Below are 13368 nucleotides of genomic sequence, written 5' to 3' on the forward strand. Positions count from 1 at the left end.
ATGGTTGGACAGCATCACCTACTCAATGGACATGAGTTTGGGCAAGCTCTGGGAATTGGTGATGGACAGGGAAGCTTGGCATGCTGCAGTCCATGGGGTTGCAAAGCATCAGACATGACCAAGAGACTGAACAGAAGAGATGAGTCATCAAAATATTCTTGTCATTGCTATATTTTCTGGATGAGTTGAAGCCTTCCCTTGCTGCAAGGCTGATTCCCTTACAGTGGCAAAGAACGTGTGAGAAAATGTGTTCTCTGCTTGGTTTATCAACTGTGATCCAGGCACACATTTCCCTGGGCAAATTATATAAGCTTTAACCAAAACCTTGCAGGCTTCTTGAAATTATCATTGTCCCTATGACCCACAAACTTCAGGGAGGATTGACAGAAACAATACAAAAACTGCACTCTAGCAATATAAGAATTAGGATCGTGGGGATTTCAGTTCAGTCACTCAGTCGTGTCCAACTCTTTGTGACCCCATGAATCGCAGCACGCCACGCCTTCCTGTCCATTACCAACTCCTGGAGTTCATTCAGACTCACATCCATCGAGTCCGTGATGCCATCCAGCCATCTCATCCTCTGTCGTCCCCTTCTCCTCCTGCCCCCAATCCCTCCCAGCATCAGAGTCTTTTCCAATGAGTCAACTCTTCGCATGAGGTGGCCAAAGTCCTGGAGTTTCAGCTTTAGCATCATTCCTTCCAAAGAAATACCAGGACTGATCTCCTTCAGAATGGACTGGTTGGATCTCCTTGCAGTCCAAGGGACTCTCAAGAGTCTTCTCCAACACTACAGTTCAAAAGCATCAATACTTCAGCGCTCAGCTTTCTTCACAGTCCAACTCTCACATCCATACATGACCACTGGAAAAACCATAGCTTTGACTAGATGGACCTTTGTTGGCAAACTCTTGTCTCTGCTTTTCAATATGCTGTTTTAATTGCCCATAACTTTTCTTCGAAGGAATAAGTGTCCTTTAATGTCATGGCTGAAGTCACCATCTACAGTGATTTTGGAACCCCAAAAAAATAAACTCTGACACTGTTTCCACTGTTTCCCCATCTATTTCCCATGAAGTGATGGGACCAGATGCAATGATCTTTGTTTTCTGAATGTTGAACTTAAAGCCAACTTTTTCACTCTCCACTTTCACTTTCATCAGGAGGCTTTTTAGTTCCCCTAGACTTTCTGCCATAAGCGTGGTGACATCTGCATATCTGATGTTATTGATATTTCTCCCGGCAGTCGTGATCCCAGCTTGTGCTTCTTTCAGCCCAGCGTTCCTCATGATGGACTCTGCATATAAGTTAAATAAGCAGTGTGACAATATACAGCCTTGATGTACTTCTTTTCCTATTTGGAACCAATCTGTTGTTCCATGTCCAGTTTTAACTGTTGCTTCCTTACCTGCATATAGGTTTCTCAAGAGGCAGGTCAGGTGGTCTGGTGTTCACATCTCTTTCACAATTTTCCACAGTTTATTGTGATCCAGACATTCAAAGGCTTTGGCATACTCAATAAAGCAGAAATAGATGTTTTTCCGGAACTCTCTTGCTTTTTCCATGGAGCCAGAAAAACCCATTGAAAAACAGCCTGGGAACTTGCTGACAGAATTCCCATCAGCCCTACCAAGTGAGTAATGAAGATCACTTCTGGCAGGCACAGGAACTTTAGGATCTTTTTGGGACTTCAGGAAGAGAGGAATTCATCCAGATCTCTAAGTTTGACAACAGGTCTTTGCTGTGGCTTCCTAGCCTCAAGAAGCTATTAAAATTTCCTTCTGGAGACTCCTTTTAAACCGTTCCAGCAAAGCAGATTTAAAAGCACCTATATGGCAAATTGTTATTCTTACTATACTTAGATAAATAATCAGGCCAAGTTAATTGAATGTAGACTTCCTTTGCAAACAAATTAGGTCTTAGTTTTCCTGTCTTCGGTAGAAATGAGGGAGATGATAGACAGCAAAAAATGGTTCAATAGAAAGTGTACTACACATGTGTGGATATTAGGTTCTAGTGGTATTACGTTTCCTTGAAGTATTGTTATTTACCTGCAAACTGGGTTGGATCCTGAATTTTTCTAGTGTCCACCCATATTTAGCTGCAACTTTCTTACTAATATTCCCAATTTCTCCCAATCTTTTGATGTGTCTGTGGTGAGACAGTGAGCTCTGAGCGATACACCTCTGCCATCTTGATCCGCCCCCTCTCCCATTCTTTTGACTTGAATCACTGAGAACTAACATTGCCATTTTCCTAAAGTCCTGCAACGTGAAGTTAGATGACTTGATGCAAAGATCAGAGAAATTGTTACAACAGCTCACATTCAAACAGACTTCATGCCTGTTGCTGTACGAGCCACTCAGAAAGTGAACCTGGTCACCAAGAGATATTGCTAACTGTGATAGAGACATTTCAAACTGCAATAGTTGCTTCGATCCTGACACCTTCTTGACTGACTACCCCCTGGGCTCAGAAACTGGTTGATAACCAGCTCCAGTCATTTACATCTGCTTTTCTTTTGTTTCCATAGAAATGCCTCTTATTAATAACTACCTGATACTGCTTGTACCCTAGGCCTGGCTTTGGGAGCCCACCTGCAACACCACCTATTGAAATGAGATATCACTCTTTAAATGAACTGACCAGTTCTCAGAACTATGCAACTGCTGCCATGAAATGGAAGACTCCACTAATCCATTCTCTCTGTCCACAGTGACCAGATCAGCTTTTATCATGTGAGACTTGCAGGCAAGTTTCAGAGGCGGGACCTGTCAAGGCATAGGGCACTCTGCCCCGAAATATACCACAGTGGCGTATTGATTATTTTGAATTCAAGTTACTTAAGAAACAGCCAACAGGGAGGTGGGAGGGGGGTTCATGTTTGGGAACGCATGTACACCCGTGGTGGAGTCATGTCAATGTATGGCAAAACCAATACAGTATTGTAAATTAAAATATAGTAAAAAAAAAAAAAAATTCCAAGTTAAAAAAAAAAAAAGAAACAGCCAACAGAGGAGGGACATCCCGCTGCCCCCGATTTCTGCCTCCCTGAGAGCAGGAAATACATCTCATATGAAGGATGTACTGCCTGCATCTGGAGGCAGAGGGAAACCCTTCCAACCAGAAATAGGCAGTTCAAGCAGAGAAGCCTGTATACACAAACCTTGTTAAGTCTTTAATTTACTACCCTGAATACAGATTCTGTTTAGATTTCTTAGTAGTAGAGTACCTAAAGCCTAAGTTCATCTGTCCTGTCGATTCCGCACAAATTGTTGTGTTGTCTACTAAATAAAGAAGCTGCCTGCTTTGCCCACTTCTTAGGTCCCATTTCTGTGACACTTCTTGTGCACATGAATTGCAATTTGTTTCTTTGTCTCCTGTTACCCTGTCTTGTGTCAAGTTTACTAGTAGTCTGACCACAAGAATTCAAAAGGGGTAAAGGGAGGAATGTCTTTCTTCCCTACACACCTCAAGGGAGTTCACCCTTACATCTCAGAAACTCCCTGGAGACGATGTGCATAGAATACCAGTCTGTGGACTGGAAGCTCCTGCATTGAGATAAGAGCAGAGGCACCTAAGATTTCTGTCTGTTAGGGGATAAATTGTGTCCCCTCCACAAATGTATATTGAAGGCATAACTCGGAGTACTTCAGAATGCAACTGTAGTTAGAAATAAGGTCTTTAAAGAGATGGTTGAGTTAAAATGAAGTCATTAGTGTGGGCCATAACCCAGTGTGACTATCAGAAGAATTGAGACACAAAAGGAGGCACCAGGGATATATGCACTCAAAAGGAATGCCAGTGAAGAGGGTAGCCACCTGGCAGCCAAGGGGAGAGGCCTCAGGGTAAACCAGCCCTCACCTTGGACTTGCAGCCTCTAGAACTCTGAGAAAATAAGTTTCCGTTGTTTCAGCCACCCATTCTGTGGGGTTTTGTGTGGAGAGCCTAACAGATCCGTACGTTACCCCAGGTAGAGATTTCTTCCTGGATAGTCTTTTTACGTTCCTGTCATTCCTAAAGGCTATCTCAAGATCTTGCTTATGTGATTGCAGCTCCTTCTTTCTAAAGTTGTATGGGGATAGGCTAGGTATTGATCTTAGCCTCACCAGACCTAGCATAGAGCCTTTCAAAGAGCAGGTGCTCAAAAAATAAATGAAGACAGTAAGAGGTCTAACTTGGTAAGGTTTAATACCTCCTGAATTTTTCAAGAAGGATATCGAGGTATAAATTATTTAGTTTTACAAAACAGAAGACTGAAAAGATGGAGAACAATCAAGGTTGATCATGTTTTGAAATTTTTTTCATTTTATTTTTTCATTCCATTGTCCCAGCAGTTTTATTGTGGGATTGCTTCCCATTTCAGCAAAAGTCCCTATTTTGATGTCACATTTTCTTATCTGGATGATCTTTTAAAAGTCTTCATCTTCGGTAGGTGTGGGAGAAGCTGCTGGACGTGGCAGTGGATCATGCCTGGAAGGGACAGTGGTGCCAGGCCTGGCTGGAACCGTGGCTCGAGCTCTCTCCTCATCTCGCAAAGCTTCTTCATATTGTGATAAGGCACTGGGGACCGTATCATTGACTTTTGCCAAAAATTCCAGGACTTTCATTTTGCTGGTTTCAGCATGGGCTCCTGGGCCCCACAGGAACTCGTAACGTGGAGGATCGCTGTGGGCAACCTGGCGGTACTCCAGGTACTTCATCGTCACTAAGTCTCTGGTGATGAGCTTCCTGGGCTCTCCGTAGATGATAGGTTTTCTCCCAGCATATACTTGCATCATATTCAAGAATTCCAGATGTCTTCCTCAGTGGCACAGTCGCCCTTCACGAAGATCACACCCAGAACTGTCATCAAGAGACCGGTCTTAGCTAAGCCCCTACCATCCCACACCCTCCCATAGCTGGGCAGGTTCAGTTTGCTGACGAGGTCATAGGAGTGGATGGTTGAGTCAACTTCCTTCAAGTCAACTGCAAAGACAGCCTCGATGTGTTCAGAGGCTCTCTTGAGAATCTCGGCAAATCGGTGATGGTATCTTGGGTGGATAATCTGCAGCATGTCTTCCTCATGATGGGCTGCTTCATTTTATACTTACACAGAAGGAACTGCTCCAACAAACTTGTCATGCTGTTCAGAGTATCACGGTAGGTGTTTTCGGTAGAAGATGAGGAACGTGAATCTTCCTCATCTTGACTGGTATCTTCTTCATCAGATGTTGGGTCAGCAGTAGTTGAAAAAGTGCTGGTAGTAGATGGGGCTTCCAAAGACCCCTGGGAAGTGCTGCTATTTGACCCAGTAGCTGATGAGCTCTGTGACATCTTCTAGAAGAGAAGAGGTAGAGGGAAGCTCTTCCATTACTGCAGTGGGCTGAACTCCCTTGTGACTCTGGGGCTCATATCGGGCCTGGTGGCGTTTCTCATGGATGCAGAGCTTATGAGACTGACCCTGAGGCATGATGACTGCTCTGGGGGACAATGATTAGAAGTGTGCGTAGGAAGGCAGGTGATAAGGGCCCGCAGGATGACGAAGGTTGAATGTGCGGCTGCAGCAGGGGAATACCACCTTGGTTATCAGGAAGGCTACATTTGTGGTTTTCTTGAGGGCACTGTTCTGAAAACCCCCAGGGTTCCTATTCTCTTAATCAACCTGTCCTTTGGGAAACATATTGAAGGAAATTAGAGTGAACTTTAGGCTGCATCCTGCTACCCCTGCCTCAGGCATGCTGGGGTGACAGAAGGGGCTGGTAGTCTCCTACACAGAGGCATCTGTTATTTCACATTCAAGACCACCAACCCAACTAGTGGCCAGTCATAGGACCTATTCCCTCTGCTGTTCTGTAGTTGGCATCACAAAGCTCCCTGGGATTTCTGAGAAGTGAAGAGGTCCTCACCGCATCACCTCAGTCACTAGTTATCACGCAGTACTGAGAGCGCACTGGGAAGTTTTCTGTCCCTGCCACTGAAGTCCTCAACACGAACTAAGAGGGCTTCCTTTGGTTTCCCATAGGGCCTGGTGTCCCCACCCCTTTCTTGGGATGGTATCTGCACCTTCATACTAAGGGTTTCACCTCCGACACACCTGATACAAATGAATGTTGGTGGAACTTCAGCTTGATAGCTCTGTCCTGGTTCTTCAAGGGCTGTAAGGAACAGGGCTGGATTCATTATCACTTCTTTTTATTGGTAGATGATCCCTCAGTCCTTGCTTTGACCTCTGTTGTGGCCTGAAATTCTACCCTCCCTTCCCCTTAGGTCCACCCCTTCTACTACTATACTTTCTTATAGTAGGGCAAGCATCTCCATGAGACCCCTAGGAGAAAGTAAGATTCTCCTCATCTGTCCATACCCGTCCCTGGTCTTCTGAGGCGCAGAGGATGAATCATACGGTGATGGGCTGTGTGGTTCCCTTCGTCCTCAGGGTATTCAGTTGGTTTCTGGAAAACCTGGAAATAATCCCACTGCTGGCCCTAGGCTATACCCCTTGGACCATGTCCCAGTCCCACTTGTGACATCATAGAAGGAAATGCACATATCATGTCAACAATGAGCAGGTATCCAAGGGATGTCAGGAAGGGCAGGGTTCTGTGTGGTTTCCTCAGAGTTCTGAGGTCAGGGGGTTTCATAGGTCCAAAGCTTGACTCCTGGCAGGGTGTGGGGCTCCTTTGTTTACATAAGGGCGCTCTCCTCAGACTAAGCTCTTCCCTCCCTGTGATGCCCGAGAGGGAAAGTCTGGGAATGCCACACGAGTCTGCTCCTACATGTGCCTTCAGGGATGACAACAGGATTCAGGCTTCTTGGGGCCCTCTGTGTTCAGTGTAGGGGTATGAGCTGACTCAGGTGCCTCACCTTGACTCCTGGGGGACTCAGGATTTCCACTTTCAGCCTGAGGTGACCCATGTAGAGCAAAGACCATGTCCTTGCAAGCCCTGAAGAGAAGTGAGGGAATGTGCAGCCTGGCAGCCCTGTCTTGGCCTTCTGAGAGCAGACACAGGCCAGTCTCTCTGTGACTTCAGTTCCTCATTCATCTGTCTTTACCTTGACTCCTGTCTCTTCTATGAAAGACTTCTTGGGAAATGCCACATCTTTGAGAAGTCTTAGTCTGCCTGCACCAAATCTCACAGAGAATGGGTTGATACCCAGGAGTGATGAGGAAGCTGCAGTCCGGGAGGGGGCCCCAGCATAGGTGGTGTGCTATCAGAGAAAACACGGTGATCTCTTCCTCCTCTTCACTGACCAGACACAGCCTCTTGTAGAACCTTCTAACAGATTTACTCTCTGAAAGGAAGGGGCTGAATTAAATGATTTTGTGCATCCCTGATCTTTTGTGGTTTACTGACGTTTCCTTTGTAGATAAATTGTCACTGATGCTGTCTCCTTCTTTATTCATACTTCACTTTTATTTTAATATTTTTGTTACTTATTTCTAGGGCTTTTTATTCCAAAACTGTGTTTAGGGTATGAAATTCTATTTAGCGTGTGAAATATCTTTTTTGACTAATGTTCAGAAAGAGGAAGTGACCCAAGGTTGGCCTCATCCTGGTGGAGTGGCACAGTGTGGGATCTGGAGGAATACAGTGCCAGGGTTCACTCCAGTTCCTATCATTTATGAGCTTTGAATTTGACCTTCTTTATTCCAGCTTATCTGCAAACTCTGTTTGAAAAAGTCTATAGTGTAGGACCACAGACATGTGTGATGTATGTAAATCACCTGGCACAGTATGAGACAAGCTTTGGTATGTTGAATGAATGGCAGTTATTACGAAGGTGATTTTGACCCTGAATGATCACAAACTTCCATCACATAATTTTATTTCCAGGCTAGATTAGAGAATATGCAACTCCAAACAATAATCAAATCCACATCAGCACTAATGCTCCCAAACAAGTAAAACTAAGCGGTTTTTCCCTATTTGAGCTCCTGTTTTAGGATATGTTTGGTGTTATCTTCTCCGCATGGATGCAAGTACAAGTTCATTTGTCTCAAGGACCAACAACATCCCTCTCAGGTGCTGTTTTTTGTCCAAACCACCCCTAATTTAAGCCCACTGACAGCAAAAATTGAGCCCACCCTTAAAGTTTGCCAAATTACACTAAACACAACCTAATTAAACTGCCCATTTAACAGAGCAACTTCTGGTGCTCCCATCCCCGAAAGAGAGAGACAGTCCAGTGACGTCTTGGCATCTCGCTTCAATGGGTATCACCCTTATTTCTCAGAAACTCTCTGGACACCTTTTGAGGAAAACACGTAGTGTGAGTGTTCACTTGCCTGGCTCAAGTGCACAGGGCCCCTTCCATTCCCTATGTTGAGATTCCCTATGGTTTTCGGATATCCCCAAATAATGGTAAATATATGGTTGAGATATATTCCAGGTTTACAGCATCACCTCTGAGAACCATGGTATGAGTTCTGGCATCACTCCCACAGCTTCATCTAGCCCATCATGCATCTGGACTGAAAATGACCTCCCACCGAGGAACTAGACGTTTCCCAAAATCCAATGCTGCCTTAATCAAGTAACTTAGACGTGCTTGCTCTCAGCTGGAACCTCCTCTTCCACACCTCCCCCATTTAAATTTATGATTTGTTTATTCCTTAGAGTTAGCTCACCACCTTCTGTATATGGTACCTGCTGCTAGACTCAAAATTCCATGGGCAGTGGCTTGGGCTTCATTTTCTTACCAACCCAGTACTATAAGAAAGCCTTCTAAACAAAAGATGGTCAATTAATTTTGGAGAAAACAGAAATAATGAGCAAAGACTCCATTTTATTATGATGTAAGTGTCATACAGTTTGAATAAGCTACGCAAATCTAAGTCCGTGTTATTAGCTTTTACAAGGAAAGAGGACAGATAAGAGGAAGAAGAAACCCGTGTTTACTCTGAAAGCTTTCTGATACCAAATATTTATCTCTAGGATTCTAACACATTTCCAAGTAAAATCCTATTCCAATGCTGTATTACCTCATTCTGGACCATAAGGAAAATACTGAAGTCTTTCCAGCTTGTTTACAAATAACGAACTCCTAGTCATACACCTAAGAGCAAAAACATGACTCCATGACATTAATAAACCTAGATTCTGAAGCAAAATAAACCTTATGAAGAGTAGTAACATTTAAAACTATAAAACACCTCTACCTACCTAACAAAATCATCTATTCTTGGCTAGATAGTATTCATATGGATAACAGGAAAACATGCATATTTTGTTAAAACTGCACCTAAACTCCCATACTACTTAAAACTGTGAAGAAGATATGAGTTTTGTTCCCCCCACCCCTACTACCCTGCACTATTTTGGAGATGGACTGTTCTCTTCCAACACAAAGGGAACAAAGAGCCCTGACCCCTCCCTAGATGTGGGAGGAGATGTAGGTCTTGGCCCTGGAAGGGGCACTGGCCTCAGCCATAGCTGGAGAAATGGGAATGCCTCTCAGCACTGCTCTCTATCCTGATCTCTCAGAGCCTCGTCATAGAGGTCTGGGAAGGAACTCGGGACCGTATCCTGGATCTTGGCCAGAACTTCCAACACCTTCATCTTATTGGCCTCAGCATAAGATCTCGGGCCCCACAGGAACTCGTAGAGCAAAGGATTGATATTGGGCACCTGGCAGTAGTTGAGGTACCCCTTCTGCACCAGATCTTTGGTGATGAGCTTTCTGGGCTCCCCAAAGATGGAGTGCTTCCTCCCAGCATAGATCCCCAACACACTGAGGAAATCCCAGATCTCCTCCTTGCTGGTGCGGTACCTTTCATAAAGATGATGCCCAGGAGCGCCATGAGGAGACCAGACTTGGGCAGCTCCTCCTCATCACTTGAACCTTCCTCAACCCCGAGAGTGAACTTGTTGAGGAGGGCATAGATGTTCCTGCTGCAGTCGACTTCCTTCAGCTCCAGGCCAAACACCAGCTCCACGCACTCAGAGGCTCTGCTCAGGATCTCCGGGAAGTGCTGCTTGTACTTCCTTCCGATGACATTCAGCATGGCATTCTTTGTGATGGGCTCCTTCTTGGTGTACCTTTCCAGCAGGAAATCCATCACCATGCTGGCCTTCCTCATGAGAGGATCTTTGCGAATGCTCCGAGCGAGGAGGGCTGCTCGGGCGGCATCTGCACTTTCCTCCTCCGGGCCCTGGGCACCTTGATCAGCTCCTGCACAGGAAGCCTCTGCATCAGGAGAGCTAGGGACCATGGCTCCCTGAAGCTCCTGGCGATCGCCAGCAGCAGGGGAGCTCGGGGGAGAACCCTGAGGGACAGAAGAAGGGGAGGAGGGGCACTCCTCTCCTGGGGCTGCAGCAGCACTGGCCTGGGCCTCCTGAGTGTCCCCCTGGACCTGGTGACGTTTCCCGTGGGCATGATGCTTGCTTTTGTGCTTCTGAGGCATGATGACACAGGTCAGGCACCACAGGCGGGCGTGCAGTTAGGAAGGCAGGCAACGAGGGCACCTTGAGGAACACAAAGAAATGTTGTGAGCACCATCACCACGGAGAGTCGTCCCCAGCTTTAAAAAGTCCGCTTTGTAGGGGGCCTTGAGGCCACTGCTCTAGGACCCACAAGTCTCCTGTTCTCCTAGTCAGCCTGTCCCCTGAGACCCCTGAGGAGGAAGTCAGAGTGAGACCTGGCGCACAACCAGATAGCCCTGCCTGGGCATTAGACAGGGGCCTGTGGGGGCTGGCAGGGGAGGCATGTCCTTTCAGTTCACATTCAGAGTTAGGATGAAAAACGGGGAATGACCCCCTAGCACCCGCCCCGATCCCTCTTCTGCTCTGAAGCTGATGCTGCCACCTTCCCTGTGACTCTGGAGGAGAGGAGGGAGCGCTCAGCCTCCCATCGAAGGGTCCCGGGACCTGCCCTCTGTAAGCAAGCTCTAAGCTCCCCACTCAGACCGCAGCCTCCCTTCCCCGTGTTTGGCCAGGAGGAAGCGCTGACCTCAGAGGAGGGTCCTGATTGGCCCGTGTGTCTGGGAGGATGGTCCTCACCCTGGCTCCTCCTGAGCCTTGACATCCTCCCTTTACTGACCAGCTACCAACCCCTCGGACGGAGGTCCCCTCCTCCCTCACTCTCCCACATCCAATATCACAATGAGGGTGCCCCACAGCCATTAAAGCTGCCCGGATCCTACCCACATGCTCCGAGGCCATGTCGCGGGGGTTGGGGGTTTCACGTGGCCACCGTTCTGGGGTGGTGAGACCCTCAATGCCCCCCCGAGGGTCCCTCCTTTAGCTATAGGGCTAGGGGCTTTCCCTCTACTGAGCAGAACTGGAGTCCACCAGCCCCGGACCAAAGCCTTCCTCTCGGAGACCACCTGGGTGATGTGGCTGGACTTTGGGCTTAAGATGCAGGCCCGAATCTTCCAGGGGAGAGCAGGGGCACGGTGGCCTGGGGTTGTCCGGCCCCCTCTTTTCAGAGGGAAAGGCTTGGTCGTGCCAGACGTGTGTCCCCGCACTTGTAACTCACGTCACCTCACACTTGGACACCTTGTGAGCCCTAGGAGTCCTCCGTCTGGGCACCCTACACGGGAGTTCTCTAAGACGACAGCAGCTCTCCAAGATGGCTTCGCAGCCGCAGCGTGTGTGCGTGGTCGTCACTTCCTGTCATGTGCTTCTGTGTTCCAGGCGGACAGCAGAGGCGGGGCCAGGGTGGGCGCGGTTCTGGGGGAGCTTCCCGGAGGATTGACATGTGCACCTTTCCTTGAATCACCGCAGATCCTGAGACCTTTCCTGTACTGAGCGGAGTCTACGGGCTTCCCTCCCAGGCTCTAGCTTCCGTCAGCACCCCAGCAGGAATTGTCTCTGGCCTGGCCGAACTGGCTTCCTGGAGCTCCTGAGAATGACAGTGAGGGCACTTTCGGGCCCCGTCTTCTGGGCTGAGTGATGCTCTGTCCAATCTCCGTGTCTTCCTTTGTCCCCTGTAGGTGGTGGGCTACGTGCCATCTGCTGACCTGAGGCCAAGGCCTCACATCGAAGACATCACGTCCCGAGACTCCTGGTGCGAAGTGCATGTACATCTTCTTTGGACACTTCTGCCTGAGGCTTCCAGGAAATGGCTGCTGCCGGTAAGATGAACTGAGAGGGAAGGATGGGAGACTGCCTTCTGTGGTGTGGAACCCCTCACATCTCACTCAGGATCTTCATACTGACTGCTGGCAGGGCCTGGAAATCCTTCCCTTTCTGGTATGAATCCACCTCTGTCCCCAACCATGCCCCACACAATCCCAGTAGAGAAAGTGAAGGGGCTCCTTAGCCTGACAGTTCTCGCTGTGGGCTCTTGGTCGACTGCAGGGGCATTGCTCGAAAGTTCTGAGGTGAATTTCTGTCCTTTGGTACAACTTTTGTGGTACTACATTTTCTCTTAGTCCCTGTGTGATAGTATATTAAGATGATCACTTAATAGGGCCAGTTGTCATCCACCAGCAAAGTTTGTGCTGGTTATTTCATGACCTCTGGCCCATACTGCCACATTCAACTCAAACTTCTGTTCCCCATGGTCTTGGCATGGGAGCTCTGAGATGCTACCTCAGATTCCTTCAGTGAGCCTGTAGCGATTCACGGCCCCAGGGCACAATGGAAGAATCAAGGGCTGAACTTTAAAGCCTTTTCCAGCTGATCCTGTTGTCTTCTTCCCTTGTAGGCTGCACATCCTTTGTCAGTCTCCGAGTACTCCCTCACCTTGGCACTCATAGGGTCAAGTTCATTAGAGACATACTTTGCCTCAGGGATTATTTAGTTCTGTGTTTTTGCTTCTGTTAATAGTTGTCTTTATTCCTTGTATGTGTTCCATGGTTTATTCTGGGTACAGGAAACAGCAGCCCATGTTTGATTGTGGTCTCAGCTGGTCTGACTGGAGTAGATCTGTACAGGAGTTAAGGAACATCGACAGTCTTACAATATGTGCTCCTCAGGAATACACAGAACATACTATTCTGTTTGAGACTTCTTTCTCCTAAGGCTGTCAGGAAGTTCTTCTTGTTGCCTCTGTGTGGAATGTATACATTGTTCTGAGGTTGCTTTGTAGGTACGTTTTTTGTATGGTTGCTTTTATTTATGGTGTATTTTCTATTTCGTGACCTAAGTAATTGTTGATTCTTCCAGGCCAGACTCTTAATTTTGCTATGGTGATCTATTTCATACCAGACACATGAAGTTCTTTGTATGTTTGAATATTTCCTCTGTGTGTTTCCTAAGATTTTTAATTCGAGGTTAAATTCTTATGTTATCATTTGCTTTTCATTGTTCTTATTTATTTGGCCTTGTTGTATACAACTCTGTACTGGCTATGTGTCCTTGTCCAGATTTTTTCTACATTTTAAATCAGTAGAGCATTTATGAAAAATTTTAATTGGAGGATAATTGCTTTATAGTGTGTTAG

General features: G+C 46.9%; 2 pseudogenes; both read right to left on the reverse strand.

Annotated features, from left to right (window-relative positions):
- Positions 1-4412: 4412 nt before the first annotated feature.
- On the reverse strand, positions 4413-5316 carry LOC114111458 (melanoma-associated antigen B5-like; annotated as a pseudogene).
- Positions 5317-9434: 4118 nt separating this feature from the next.
- LOC114111455 (melanoma-associated antigen B17-like) lies at positions 9435-10384 on the reverse strand (annotated as a pseudogene).
- Between the last annotated feature and the right edge of the window lie 2984 nt (positions 10385-13368).

Source organism: Ovis aries, chromosome X, assembly GCF_016772045.2.
Source record: "Ovis aries strain OAR_USU_Benz2616 breed Rambouillet chromosome X, ARS-UI_Ramb_v3.0, whole genome shotgun sequence".
In the NCBI taxonomy this organism is placed as follows: Eukaryota; Metazoa; Chordata; class Mammalia; order Artiodactyla; family Bovidae; genus Ovis; species Ovis aries.